This window comes from Sorex fumeus, unplaced genomic scaffold, assembly GCF_029834395.1.
Source record: "Sorex fumeus unplaced genomic scaffold, SorFum_2.1 ptg000131l, whole genome shotgun sequence".
Taxonomy (NCBI): domain Eukaryota; kingdom Metazoa; phylum Chordata; class Mammalia; order Eulipotyphla; family Soricidae; genus Sorex; species Sorex fumeus.
Window position 1 is genome coordinate 37,907,557 of NW_026606188.1, and position 12,443 is coordinate 37,919,999.

General features: G+C 38.6%; 1 protein-coding gene across 1 annotated transcript in view; it reads left to right on the forward strand.

Moving 5' to 3' along the window:
- The window catches only part of NTNG1 (netrin G1), a 382,298-nt gene that overhangs the window by 95,365 nt on the left and 274,490 nt on the right, over positions 1-12,443 (forward strand). The gene's annotated exons all lie outside the window — the stretch shown is intronic.

The following is a 12,443-nucleotide window of genomic DNA, read 5'->3' on the forward strand; positions in this document are numbered from 1 at the left end:
GCAAATGAAGAAGAACGAGAAAAATAAGATGAAATATTTGAGGTACTATTAGCTGTGCATGTTCCAAAATTGATGAGACTTTGTACATTCTGAAATCTGAGAAGACTCTATGGGGTTTAATGTATACATATACTCACATATGCACACACATGCATGCATGCACACAAGGCTCCTGGTATATAATGATTAAAATGAACTAAATTTACAGATAAAAAATATTGAAGGAAGGTAGGGTAGGAGATGCTTTATCTTGACCTACTGAAAAATCAAATTTAGGAATTATAGTGCTCTTCAGGTTAGAAACTGCACAAGCCAAAGAACATGTAGTGAAATATTTTAAACATTGAAAGAAAAACAGCATTAACCTAAAATTCTGTATCTATCAAAATTTTCCTCCAGAAATGGTGGGATAAATGCTTTCTCACACAAAAATTCAGAGAACTCATGACCAAATGATTGACTCCTTAAGAAACATTAAAAGCTCTTCTTTGGTCAGAAGAAAGATGCTATAGATCAGGAACTTGGATCTACATAATGAAAAAATCAGAAAAAAACATGAAAACAAAATATTGTGTTATTCTTAATCTAAAAAATAATTTTAAATATATAATGATAACATGTATTGGGGATAATATATATTGTACTATATGAAGTATTAAGTGAAATGAAGACAGAAATGTCATAGAGAACAGGAAACCTGAGGCCAGAGTGATAGTACAACTGATAGGGCTTTCACACAGTCAACTTGGGTTCAATCCCTGGACATCCCAAATGTCAGGAGTAATTCCTTAGTACAAAGAGTAAGCCCTAAACATCACTGTGTGTGGCCTAATCCCTCCACCCCCAACCACACCCCTGCATCCCTCCCCCAGAGCACGCACGCGCGCACACACAGACACACACACACACACACACACACACAAATAGGAATGCATATGGATAATAATATAGAAAGGGTCTGAAGAATTTAGGTATTAGTCAAAACAGAACAGATTTTTAGAAGTCCCTGCATATCATTTAATTTCAAAAATTATTTATAAGATTAACTATATTCCAAGCATCATTTTGTATTAGCAATAGAGAGAAGAGTAAATTAGGTTCATACAATCACTTAATCACTTAATCACTTAACTTCCCGTTAGTCGTCTATTTGCTCGAACGGGCGCCAGTAACGTCTCCATTTGTCCCTGTTGCGTGCTAGTGTAGCCCAATGGCATCTGTTCGCTCCGGGAACATGAAGAGCCTCAAACCGATCATTCATGATCTTGACGAAGAAGTCTGACCATCTGGTAGGTGGGCGGCCACGCGGTCTTTTGACATCCCGTGGAATCCAGTCGGTAACAGCTCTAGTCCAGTGGTTGTCTTTAAATCTCATTACGTGACCAGCCCATCTGATTTTCGACACCTTGGCAAATGAGACAGCGTCCCGGATTCTTGATCGTCGACGGATGTCAGGACTCCGGATTCTTTCTCTCATTTGAGTGAAACGTGATATTCCAAGCATAGCTCTTTCTATTCTTCTTTGGGAGACCTGAATAGCATTCTCATCTTGTTTGCGTAGGGCCCAGGTCTCTGAGGCATATGTTAATGCAGGAAGAACAGTGGAATCAAAGAGATGTGCCCGGGGCCGGAGGTTCTTCGTCCTCTTAGCTATTTCTTCGACGTTCTTGAAGGCGTTCCAAGCCGCTCTCTTCCTCCTGCGCAGCTTGGGTGCCAGGTCATTTGTCATGTTGACCTCTCGACCTAGGTACACATAGATGTTGCATTCGGAGATAGTCGTTCCACTGAGAGCGAATGGGGCGTCAGGAACGAGGCTGTTTCTCATAAACATTGTCTTTGTAAGATTCAGCTGTAGTCCTACCTTTCCACACTCATGGTCAAAGTCGGCCAGCATTTGTGCCGCTTGGCTGATGTTTGGTGTTATTAAAACAATGTCATCAGCAAAGCGGAGGTGGTGTAGTTGCCAACCATCTATCTTCACTCCCATTCCTTCCCATTCTAGTCATCGCATGATGTTCTCGAGGGTGGCACTGAAGAGTTTCGGTGAAATGGTATCACCCTGCCACACCCCTCTCTTGACATCAACGATCACTTCTTTGTAGAATGGTGAGATCCTGGTAGTGAATCCGCAATACAGCTCACGGAGGATCCTGATGTATTGGGCTTGAATGCCCTGATTGGCTAGGGTTTCAATGACCGGTTCCGTCTCAACAGAATCAAAGGCCTTCTTTAAATCAATGAACGTTACACAGAGCGGCATCTTGAACTCCCGAGAAACCTCAATGAGCTTGGTTATCGTGTGGATATGGTCGATGGTGCTGAATCCTTTGCAGAACCCTGGTTGCTTGCATGGTTGTCCTTCATCTAGAGTTCTGCCAATCCTATTTAGGATGACTCGAGTGAACAACTTGTAGATGACAGACAATAGGCAGACCGGGCGATAGTTGCCAATGTCATGGATGTTTCCCTTCTTGAACAGTAGTACGGTACTGCTGGTTTTCCATTGGGACGGAACCTTGCATTCAGACAGGTAGCGAGTGAAGAGCCGAGCCAGTGTATTGATGAGTACTGAGGGCAGGTTCTTCAAGTGTTCAGGTCTGACCTTCTCTGGGCCGGGTGCTGTTTGTTTCTTTACCGACGAAATGGCGTGTTGGATTTCGGAAGGGAGAACGTTGGGAACGACATATCCATCCTGTGGAATTTGGTATGTCGGCAAGTGGACATGGCTATCGAAGAGACTTGAGTAGAAGTCATGGATAATCTTCTCCATTGCCGTTCTGGAGGATGTGATGGATCCATCAGGACGTCGGAGGGCAGTCATCTTGGTCTTATAGTTGGCGAAGGACAGGCGGGCATTACGAATACTTTTCCCAGCTTCTGCCGCATCTACCAGTACTTCTGCTCTTCTCTCTTTGAGGTCTTCCTTGATCGCATCTCTGCACTGCTTTGCGAGCTCGGACGTTAGCTTGCGGTTGCCTGAGGCATGCGCCAAGCCATGCTGGCGAGTTAGCTCAAGAGTTTTCGAAGATAGGCAATTTTTTGTGGCTCTCTCTCTCTCTTGGCGTTCCTCGCACATTCATGGAGGTGCTGAACCAGTTGATCGTATTCCTCGTCAATGTTGTCAACAATGGCATCTTCCCATGTTGCCGCAATAGTACCAAAGAGTTCCCAGTTGGTGGTCATTCTAGAGTTCTCTTTTTGAACTTTGCAGCCCTTTCTCCCCGCTCTGTGAAGTAGAATTTTGCACTAAGGAGACGGTGGTCCGATCCCGTTCGAAATTTTGGGACAACAGCGACATCAGTCAGGCAAAACCGTCGATTGAATATGATGTGGTCTATTTCGTTGTGGAATCGTCCACCGGGAGACTCCCATGTCCATCGTTTAGATTCTGCCTTCTGGAACTGTGAGTTACCATGAATGGTCTTGGTCGACATGATGAACTCAGACAGTCTCTCACCCTATTCGTTCCATTCTAGGCCATGGGTCCCGATGTGAAGTTCTTCAGCCGATCTTCTCGGTCCTATTTTGGCATTAAAATCACCCACAATGATCCTGTAGAAGGTGTGGTCTTCTTTATAGAACTTCTCTAGCTCCATGTAGAACTTCTCGATTTCTCTTTCATCATAATGAGATGTTGGTGCATAGACAACGAAGGTAGAAACTGCAGGCAGTGAGCCACGTCTATTCAAATGTAAACATCCGATTTGGGTTGTTAGGCATTCGAATGAATCAATGCTCTTGGCCAAGTTTGTGTTGACAAGGACACCGACGCCTCCAACACCTGTTTTATCGCATGTTCCGAGGAACAATTCTTCTCCAGTGTCGAAAATGGCATGGTGAGATTCGTGCCTTCTTGTCTCGGTCAGACCAATGATGTCGTACTTGATCATTCGCGCTTATACCATCAGGTCCTCGATGGATGCATCTGATGCTAGCGTACGTGCATTGAAAGTACAGACGATCATTTTTGTCTAACTACAACTGGTCTCATTCACCTGACCCTGATGTTTCATAGAATAAGGAAACTAAAATCAAGCAAAACAAGGACAAATAAGTGACTCACATTCATTTGTCCAACATTTATTACTTGAGCAGTTGCTCTATACCAGGCAGTGGAATAGCTGCCAGAATGAAGACATGTAGAAAATACTGTGGTTACAATTGAGAGAACAAATAATTATGTTTAGGTTTGTAAAAGTTATGGAAGAGTTAGGTCTAGGAGAAGTAAGTGAACATATCAGATAAAAGAACTAGTATAAATAGCATGAATGGCAGATATGGAATATTAGCAATTTCTGACTTTGTAACTTTTATGAATATTTTCTCTACTTGAAGTCAGTCCCAAGGATTCTGTAGTAAAGGTCTCCAGAGCCAGATGAAACTGTGAAGAATACTCAATTAGAATATAAATGAAAAGGTGATATAGGTTTTGGCATTTTATTAAGAGTTTTCAATTTCCAAGTCAAAAGTACTCCATGAGTATTTCCACTAAGAAAAAAAAAGAAGAAAGTTTAAGGAAGGCAGGAAGGAAGGAAGGAAGGAAGGAGGGAGGGAGGGAGGGAGGGAGGGAGGGAGGAAGGAAGGAAGGAAGGAAGGAAGGAAGGAAGGAAGGAAGGAAGGGAGAAAGGGAGAAAGAAGAAAGAAAAGGAAGGAAGGAAGGAAGGAAGGAAGGAAGGAAGGAAGGAAGGAAGGAAGGAAGGAAGGAAGGAAGGGAGAAAGGGAGAAAGAAGAAAGAAAAGGAATGAAGGAAGGAAGAAAGAAAGGAAGGAAGGAAGGAAGAAAGAAAGAAAGAAAGAAAGAAAGAAAGAAAGAAAGAAAGAAAGAAAGATGAAACCAGTATGACATCTCGATTGTGTTTTTGGAAGTACGTTAACTCCTGTCCACAAAGTGGACTTCAGTCTTTTGAACATCATGGTGATGATAACCAATCCCCAAGTTCTGTAGACTAAAATCCAACTGAACGTGTATCACCTATTGTTAAGCTTTTCAGCCCAGAGACAGAAATGACTGTGTGGGCATTGGGGATATTATGGTATTTATTGGAATTAGAAAAAGAGTCCACCACAGACTGATAAGACTGAGTTAGAGTTGAGGAAAAATTGCAAATTAAATTAAGACCTCCTTATCAGGAATAGATGATTTAAGAAAAAAATGTACTTATTCCACTGGGTTCTCAGTGTACGCACAATACAAAAGAAATCCCGAGAAAACCGAGGCTAATTCTTTGTCAAATGGAGTTTCTTAGAGCATTGTTTCTCAACAAATGGATGTTAACTATTTTAAATTTGAATTAAAATCACAAACTATAAACTGAGGTCATCAGTTGCACTACTTGCTCTAGTTATGTTTTTAATGCTTAGTAGTCATAAATGACTTCTGATTGTTGTGTGGGACCATATCCACTGAGCATTTTTAATCAACACAAAGTTCTGTGAGTCGGTCATTCTAAAGTGTGTGGGATGTCATCATCCCCCAGGGAACACACAGATAATATCTTCCAGGATGGACTGCAAAGCATTGAAAAACATTTCTGGGGGCAGAAGTTTCTTGCAATGCAGTGACCCAGCTTCATCAACAAATATTGTAGGTGTGTTTCTCTTTAAGACAAATAAAATATCCTTCATTACTCAGATTAGAAAATTTAGTTTTAGTGAAACCAAATCACTTCACACATCATAATGGCAGCATTGGGACTTAATCAGCTTGCTCAGCCCCAGAACCTGCTCCCCTGGTGCTGGTTGACCAGTAGAGGCGGGGAGGCTGTCTTCCTGACTGAGAAGTGTCCCAGGCTCAGTGGTGGGGGTTGTGGCAATCCATTTAGTCTGGAGGGAAGCTAATGTCTTAGTGCCATTTTGTGAGAAGTACAGACATTTCTGTACTTCTTGATCTTCTCAAAAAGTGACATGCATCTAATTATTTTCATTAATACCCAGCTATCTGGTTCTCATGAGTGAAATTTGCTTTTCACTCTTGGTAAGAGAATCCGTCATATTAAAAATATGAATGTATTGCTTCTTTTTTCATCTTCAAATTGATGCATATTTGATCAAATAAGCTATTTAAAAAATTCCTAGCATATCCTCATAATATTTATCCATTGCTCAATTAGTTAGAAATTATGTGAAGTATCTTGGCTGGAGAAATAGCACAGCAGGTAGGGAATTTGCCTTGCACGTGGCCGACTCGGGTTCGATTCCTCTGTCCTTCTCTGAGAGCCCAGCAAGCTACCAAGAGTATCCCTCCCACACAGCAGAGCCAGGCAAGCTCCCCAAAGCGTATTCAATATGCCAAAAACAGTAACAAGTCTCACAATGAAGACGTTACTGGTGCTCAATGGAGACATTACTAGTGCTCGCTCGAGCAAATCAATGAACAATGGGAGGACAGTGCTACAGTTCTAGCTTGACCAAACTCTGTTTTTGTTTCTTCAAGAAGATGAGAGGTTTAAAACTACCTTTTAAATCATTTCTTGATTTTCAATTGATAAAATAAGTCAATTACACCGCATTATTTTTCATGCCATTTAAAAAATATGTGCTCTTAACTTTTTTACAAGATGTTTTGGAAATAGCTATTGGGATTTTGTCGTTTAATACTTTCATCTATCCCCATCCTCCATTCCACTACCTTTTAACAGCAAATGAAACAGCTCTTTACTAAGTCATTTAGGGGTGGGGAATTTTATTTAAATACTTTTCTGTCTGAAATTGAACTCTGACTCTCTTATGCTGAAATATTTTGGAACGCTTTGGATCATTTGTGATTGACTGTTAAAAGATGCAGTGATCTGTTGTGTCTGGCTCATGTCATGCTGGAGAATACTAAATCAATAGTAATGCTATCAGAACCAGAAATCAAATGCAAAAGAGTTCCCTGGGCTTCCTGCATAATGACATTTGCTCTTTTGATAAATTACTAATGGGTTCTTGGACATGAGACCTTCTGAACAGCCAAGCCTGGTTATAAATGGAAAAGGTTAAGTAATGATGTTTATTGTGTAGGGGGGAAAAAAACCCTAAAAACTTTGTTTTCAGTGTTCTACATAAAGAATGTCCAAATAAACGGAATTTCACATTTTGACAGTGTGTCAGTAGAGGGGCCAAGTCAAAGCATACCAAAGTCACGATTTTTGAACCTGACTACAAGATGTCTGGAGAGCCCACACTGAAGACTGTTTTCTGAACACCTCAGGCAACCACATGGAGTGAAGAAGCAGGTATCAATCATTGTTCAGTCCTCCCTGGGTTGGACAACATATTTCCACAAGACAATGTAGTTCTTAATTCCAGGACATCCATGCTACCCAAGTCTGAACAAATCTGACTGACAACGGCTCATTCAGGAGCATCATTTTATGTCAATCCGAGAATGATTCACAGAATTTATCTTAAAGGCACAAATTGATTAAACAAAGCAAACAAAAATCAACAACTCCTTAGCTGTAAAACAAAACAAAACCCCTCTTGATTGCCTGAACCAGAGTACTCCCACAGCTGCATTTGTGTACAGGCAAAGGAAGACGCTGTAAACAACACCCAAATGGAAATGCATTAAAGGCTTTCAAAAGTTGAAGCAAGAGAAAACCTTTCTACCACATACTTCTGTTCAACAGTATGACAAATGCAAATTGGACTGTGAGCTTTCCAAAATGCCATGTAACATCTGGTTAAGATTTGTTAAGTAAAAACAATAATCCAGTTCAAGGTTCCAGTGTTTGTGATCTAAACTATGAACGTCAAGATTTAGACTCTGATCCTAACCTTGCTGTCTGTTTGTACCTTATTTGCTACATATTTTTTTGTGTTGAAAATGCATGAAACAGAATGCAGCAAACAAAAGATCTTCCTGCTCAGCTTTTTGACCATGCCACCTACTTAATGTTGCTGAGAGATCTCACTGAGCTGCCTAAGTGAGAACTTTTGTGATTCAAAATACCTTCTTTGTTGAATTTCCAAATTAAAGGAGAAGAATTTTTATGCTGAAGGATTAAATGCAACCAGGGAACAGAATAATGAAAAGCTTTATTTGAGAAGAAATAACTCTTTGGAGTAAGAGGTTACTGTATGTCAATATGTCATACACAAGGAAAGTGAGCTTTTGATTACTTAGAGGTAAGGTTGCCAGAGGGTTCTGATTTAAATTTCTAAGGCTTGATCAGAGCATCAAGGGGTTTGTTGAAAATCCTCATAACTTGTGAACTTGACTTTTATTCCTTTGAAAAATTAGACAAAATATTTTTTGCTCGCATTTATATTCCGGGTGGTATGTTTCTCCTTGTAGTTTTGCAGCTATTCCTGTGCACATTTTATAATTGTAACATCAGAATTGAATTTGAACATAGGGAAAGTGGTAAGTTTTGGAAATGGGAAAGTGACCCCCAAAGAGTTGACTGTAAAAATTCTTAGGCAAAAAAAAAACCAGACAGAATAATCTGTCTGTCTGAACATGAACATGAAATGGAATTGTTTAATTTTTAACAGATTTCTATGTCTTACATTGCAGTTTCATATGAATTTTAAAGGTGACAACAGTCTCTAAAATAAACTTCCCACAAAAATCAAAGTGTCCCCACTGTCAAGCACCTTGGCTTTTTCACTCATTGTTTTGATGTACATATGTATAGAATCTCTTTGACAGCATACATATCATAGAAAGGTACGGATATATATCATAGAAAGTATGAATATATATCATAGAAAAAGTACAGATATATATCATAGAAAGATTTAATTTTGGTATCTCTGTCTGTCTCTGTCTCTCTGTCTCTGTCTCTCTGTCTCTCTGTCTCTCTCTCTCTCTCTCTCTCTCTCTCTCTCTCTCTCTCTCTCCTTCTGGAAATTACAATTTGCAATATAACTACTGAATGGTGATCATGTTTTATTTTGAGATAAAAAGCTAAATTACTACCTTTGACACTGGAAATCTATTGTTGATAAATTAGTTATTTAACAAATAATTATTCAATCAATGGTAGTAGTAAATAGAAGATGAACAATTATAATAAAAACATTTGAAAGATATACCTATTATTGTAACTTAGGCAAAGGCTAATTGCCTCGAGTGATATTATTTCTTATTTTCACAGATTTTTTTCTTTTTTTTTTCCACTTTTTGGGTCACACCCGGCAATGCACAGGGGTTACTACTGGCTCTGCACTCAGGAGTTACTCCTGGCAGTGCTCAGGGGACCATATGGGATGCTGGGAATCGAACCCGGTTGGAGGCATGCAAGGCAAATGCCCTACCTGCTGTGCTATCTCTCCAGCCCCCCACATGTTTTATGTAGAGATAAATGCATAAATAAGAGCATTAGTATCATTATTCTTCAGCTATCCTGAAGAAAGAAAAGTACAAATCAATTTAATAAAACTTTAGAAAATTGAACTATTTATTTTTCTCCTCATGATGTCTGTAACTTTGAAAAATCACGATTTTGAAAAATTTTAAAGGATTGACTATTTGGTTTCTTTTCCACACCCCATTATTTTAATTTCTACTGAAGTGAGCACATGAAGTGTCTTGTATTATATCCCTACATCTGCTGCTCCATATAAACTAGTGCAGCCTTAGAAATAATAGGCCCCATTTTATTCTCTAATATAGACCCTGTCATTATGTGAGATTGTCTTAGAGCTTAAATTTTTCCACTCCATATTTCTGTTTTCACATTCTCTTATAGAATAAATGGCAATTATTTTAGTCATTTTCTATATTGCTCTGCTTTTATGTTTCTTTCTTTTCTCCTTCCTTTTTTCTCCTCCTCTTCAGACTCTACTTCCTTGTTCGTTTTTGTTTGTTGTTTTTTTTGTTTGTTTGTTTTTTGTCTTCTTTTTTCTCCTGCATGTGGCTCTGCCTGTCTCACTCATGCCATTCATATATCTTCTGAAAAAAAAAAAAAGGGTTGGAGCAAGCAGCCAGACATTTAGTGTGGTACCTGCCAGGCAGTGCATCAAATGCTGGAGAATACCTGTCACTCTGGAGCCTGCTAGAACTACTGTGCAATTCACATACCCCCAGTTCTGAAAGGGACACTGCATCTGTGTCAGCCTAGTTTACTGATAAGATTTTATCTTTTTCTCCTGCTGATACTGATAGAGCCATAGCCAGGTGGGCAATAAATAAAAAAAGATTTATCATGGGCTGGATTTGGTAGCTAGCAGTACTCTCTCAGAACTATATTCCCAAAAGACCCAGGAATGTTCATCTTTCGCACACATGGAGCACAATAATGAATTGTGTGGTGGGGGAGGGGATATGAAAGGAATTTATCTGTGAGAATTGTTTCAGACTGTGTACATTTCCTACACAATCAGCTTAATCTGAATAGATGACTGAAAATCCAGAGGTTGATATATTATCACCCAGCACCTGTATCTTATGCCTCAAGGACCCAAAGCAAACCCAGGGCTGTACTTGCGGATTAATTGAGCATGCATAATTTACCACTGCAGTTTACATAAGTGTAAGTATTTTTCTCATTCTGGTAAATAGGCATTTCTAGCTTTGGGAGAAAAACCAGAAAATTGCTGCACAATGAAATGAGCCATCAGAATGTTCGGCTATTTTAAGAGGGGGAAAAAAAATCTCAGCTCTTACCACTATCTTTTAGTTTTTGTAAATAAATAAATTTTCTAGTTTAATTTTCTTTTCAGTGTTATATGCATATAAGTTTTCTCACATTTTAATTGATTTTTACCCACGTTTATGATTAATAAATACTACTTTTCTGTTAATAACTTCTACTGTATATGAGTGATTTTGAGAATGCTCATCTAGGAAAATAACTTGCCTACAGTTAAAAGTAAAGAAGATAGATAGGTGAAGAACAAAGAATAATAAAAATAATCACATATGTATATCATAGTTTTAACAGTCTATCACATGTACTGTTGGATAAATTAGCTGTTAATACTGAATTACTGTTTTTTTTTTATCTAGAAAATAAAAACAAAATTCTTTAACTCCCAAGTAAAGTAAGTAAAGTAAAGGCCCTCCCATTGATCATCGATTTGCTCGAGTGGGCCCAATACCGCCTCCATTGGAGACTTTGTTGTTACTGTGTCTGGCATATCGAATACTCTCGGTAGCTTGCCGGGCTCTCCGAGAGGGGCGGAGGAATCGAACTTGGGTCGGCCATGTTGGCTGCGTGCAAGGCAGACGCCCTACCCGCTGTGCTATCGCTCCAGCCCTAACTACCAAGTGGTTGTGTTAAATGTTATAATGAACATAAAAAAAGTAAATTAGAGTTAGCTCTTATTTTGGGTTTATTTTATTATATTTGGGTTATAATATTTATTATATTATATTTGGGTTATAATATTTTGCCCAACAAATTATATTTTAGGGTTACAGTATTTCTAAGATAAAATTTTATTTACTAACAATACATTCTGAATCACCAAATTTTTAGTTTAAAGAATATTTAAAATAGGAATCTATTTCATTTTTAATAAACAATCTATGTTTAGAAATACTGTTTGTGCAGTGTTTGGTTACCAAATTAAGAATTTATGACAACCTTATCCAAGTTTTATGTGTTTTTCATATTATCACCTAGAGTCATATTAGGCATATTCAACATACTAATGTCATACTGTACATACAAGAGCCTATTCCTTAATTTATTCCAAAACAAGTCCTTTTGGGGAATGTAAGCTAAAATGCAACTGTCATAAAAGAATACCTGTGGCAATTTTTTACTCCCTGTTTTACAATAGGGAAATACATCTAGTCTATTCTCAATTTATATCGGGAAGTGTAATCTTGAAAGGCTAAATTTAAATTCTATTTTCTCATCTATTCCTGTTTATTATAATCTATACAGCATAATTTTAAAAGTATCATTTTTTGCTAAAATTTGTATTAAAATTACTTTTAATGCTAAGATTAGGAAACTTGCTATCTCAGGACCCCTGTGTAATACATTATTTAAAAAAAACCCTCACATTTAACTTACACAGAGAAACTGGCTACTTTAAGCAGCTCTTCAGTGAATTTTATAAAACCCAAGATCCCTTTTGTAATAGAGGTTTAAATGTATTTGTATCAGTAAGTTGAATTTTTCATAATATACAACACCCACACATAAATTGCAAGTCCACCATATACGTCTTTCTTAGTGGGAACTAGAGCTTTCAGCCAGGCATTGGGTTGTTCCTAGAAAGGCATGTCACATTTTCTTCCATTTCTCTGTGTCTTTATTGATGTGTCTGCCACCTTAGAAACCCAGGAACTTTGGAGACGTGGTATCTTTCTGCATGATTTTTCGGAGGTACTTCAGGAGACAACTGTGAGACACTGGTGAAGAAGCCATAGGGTAATTTTCCATACGAAACATCTTATAACTCAGACTTTCCATTTGCACACACGCATCTGGTTGTTTCCTGAATACTAAGTAGGAAGTGTCGCACCATTAGTCACGCCACAATAGCACCCTTGGACCT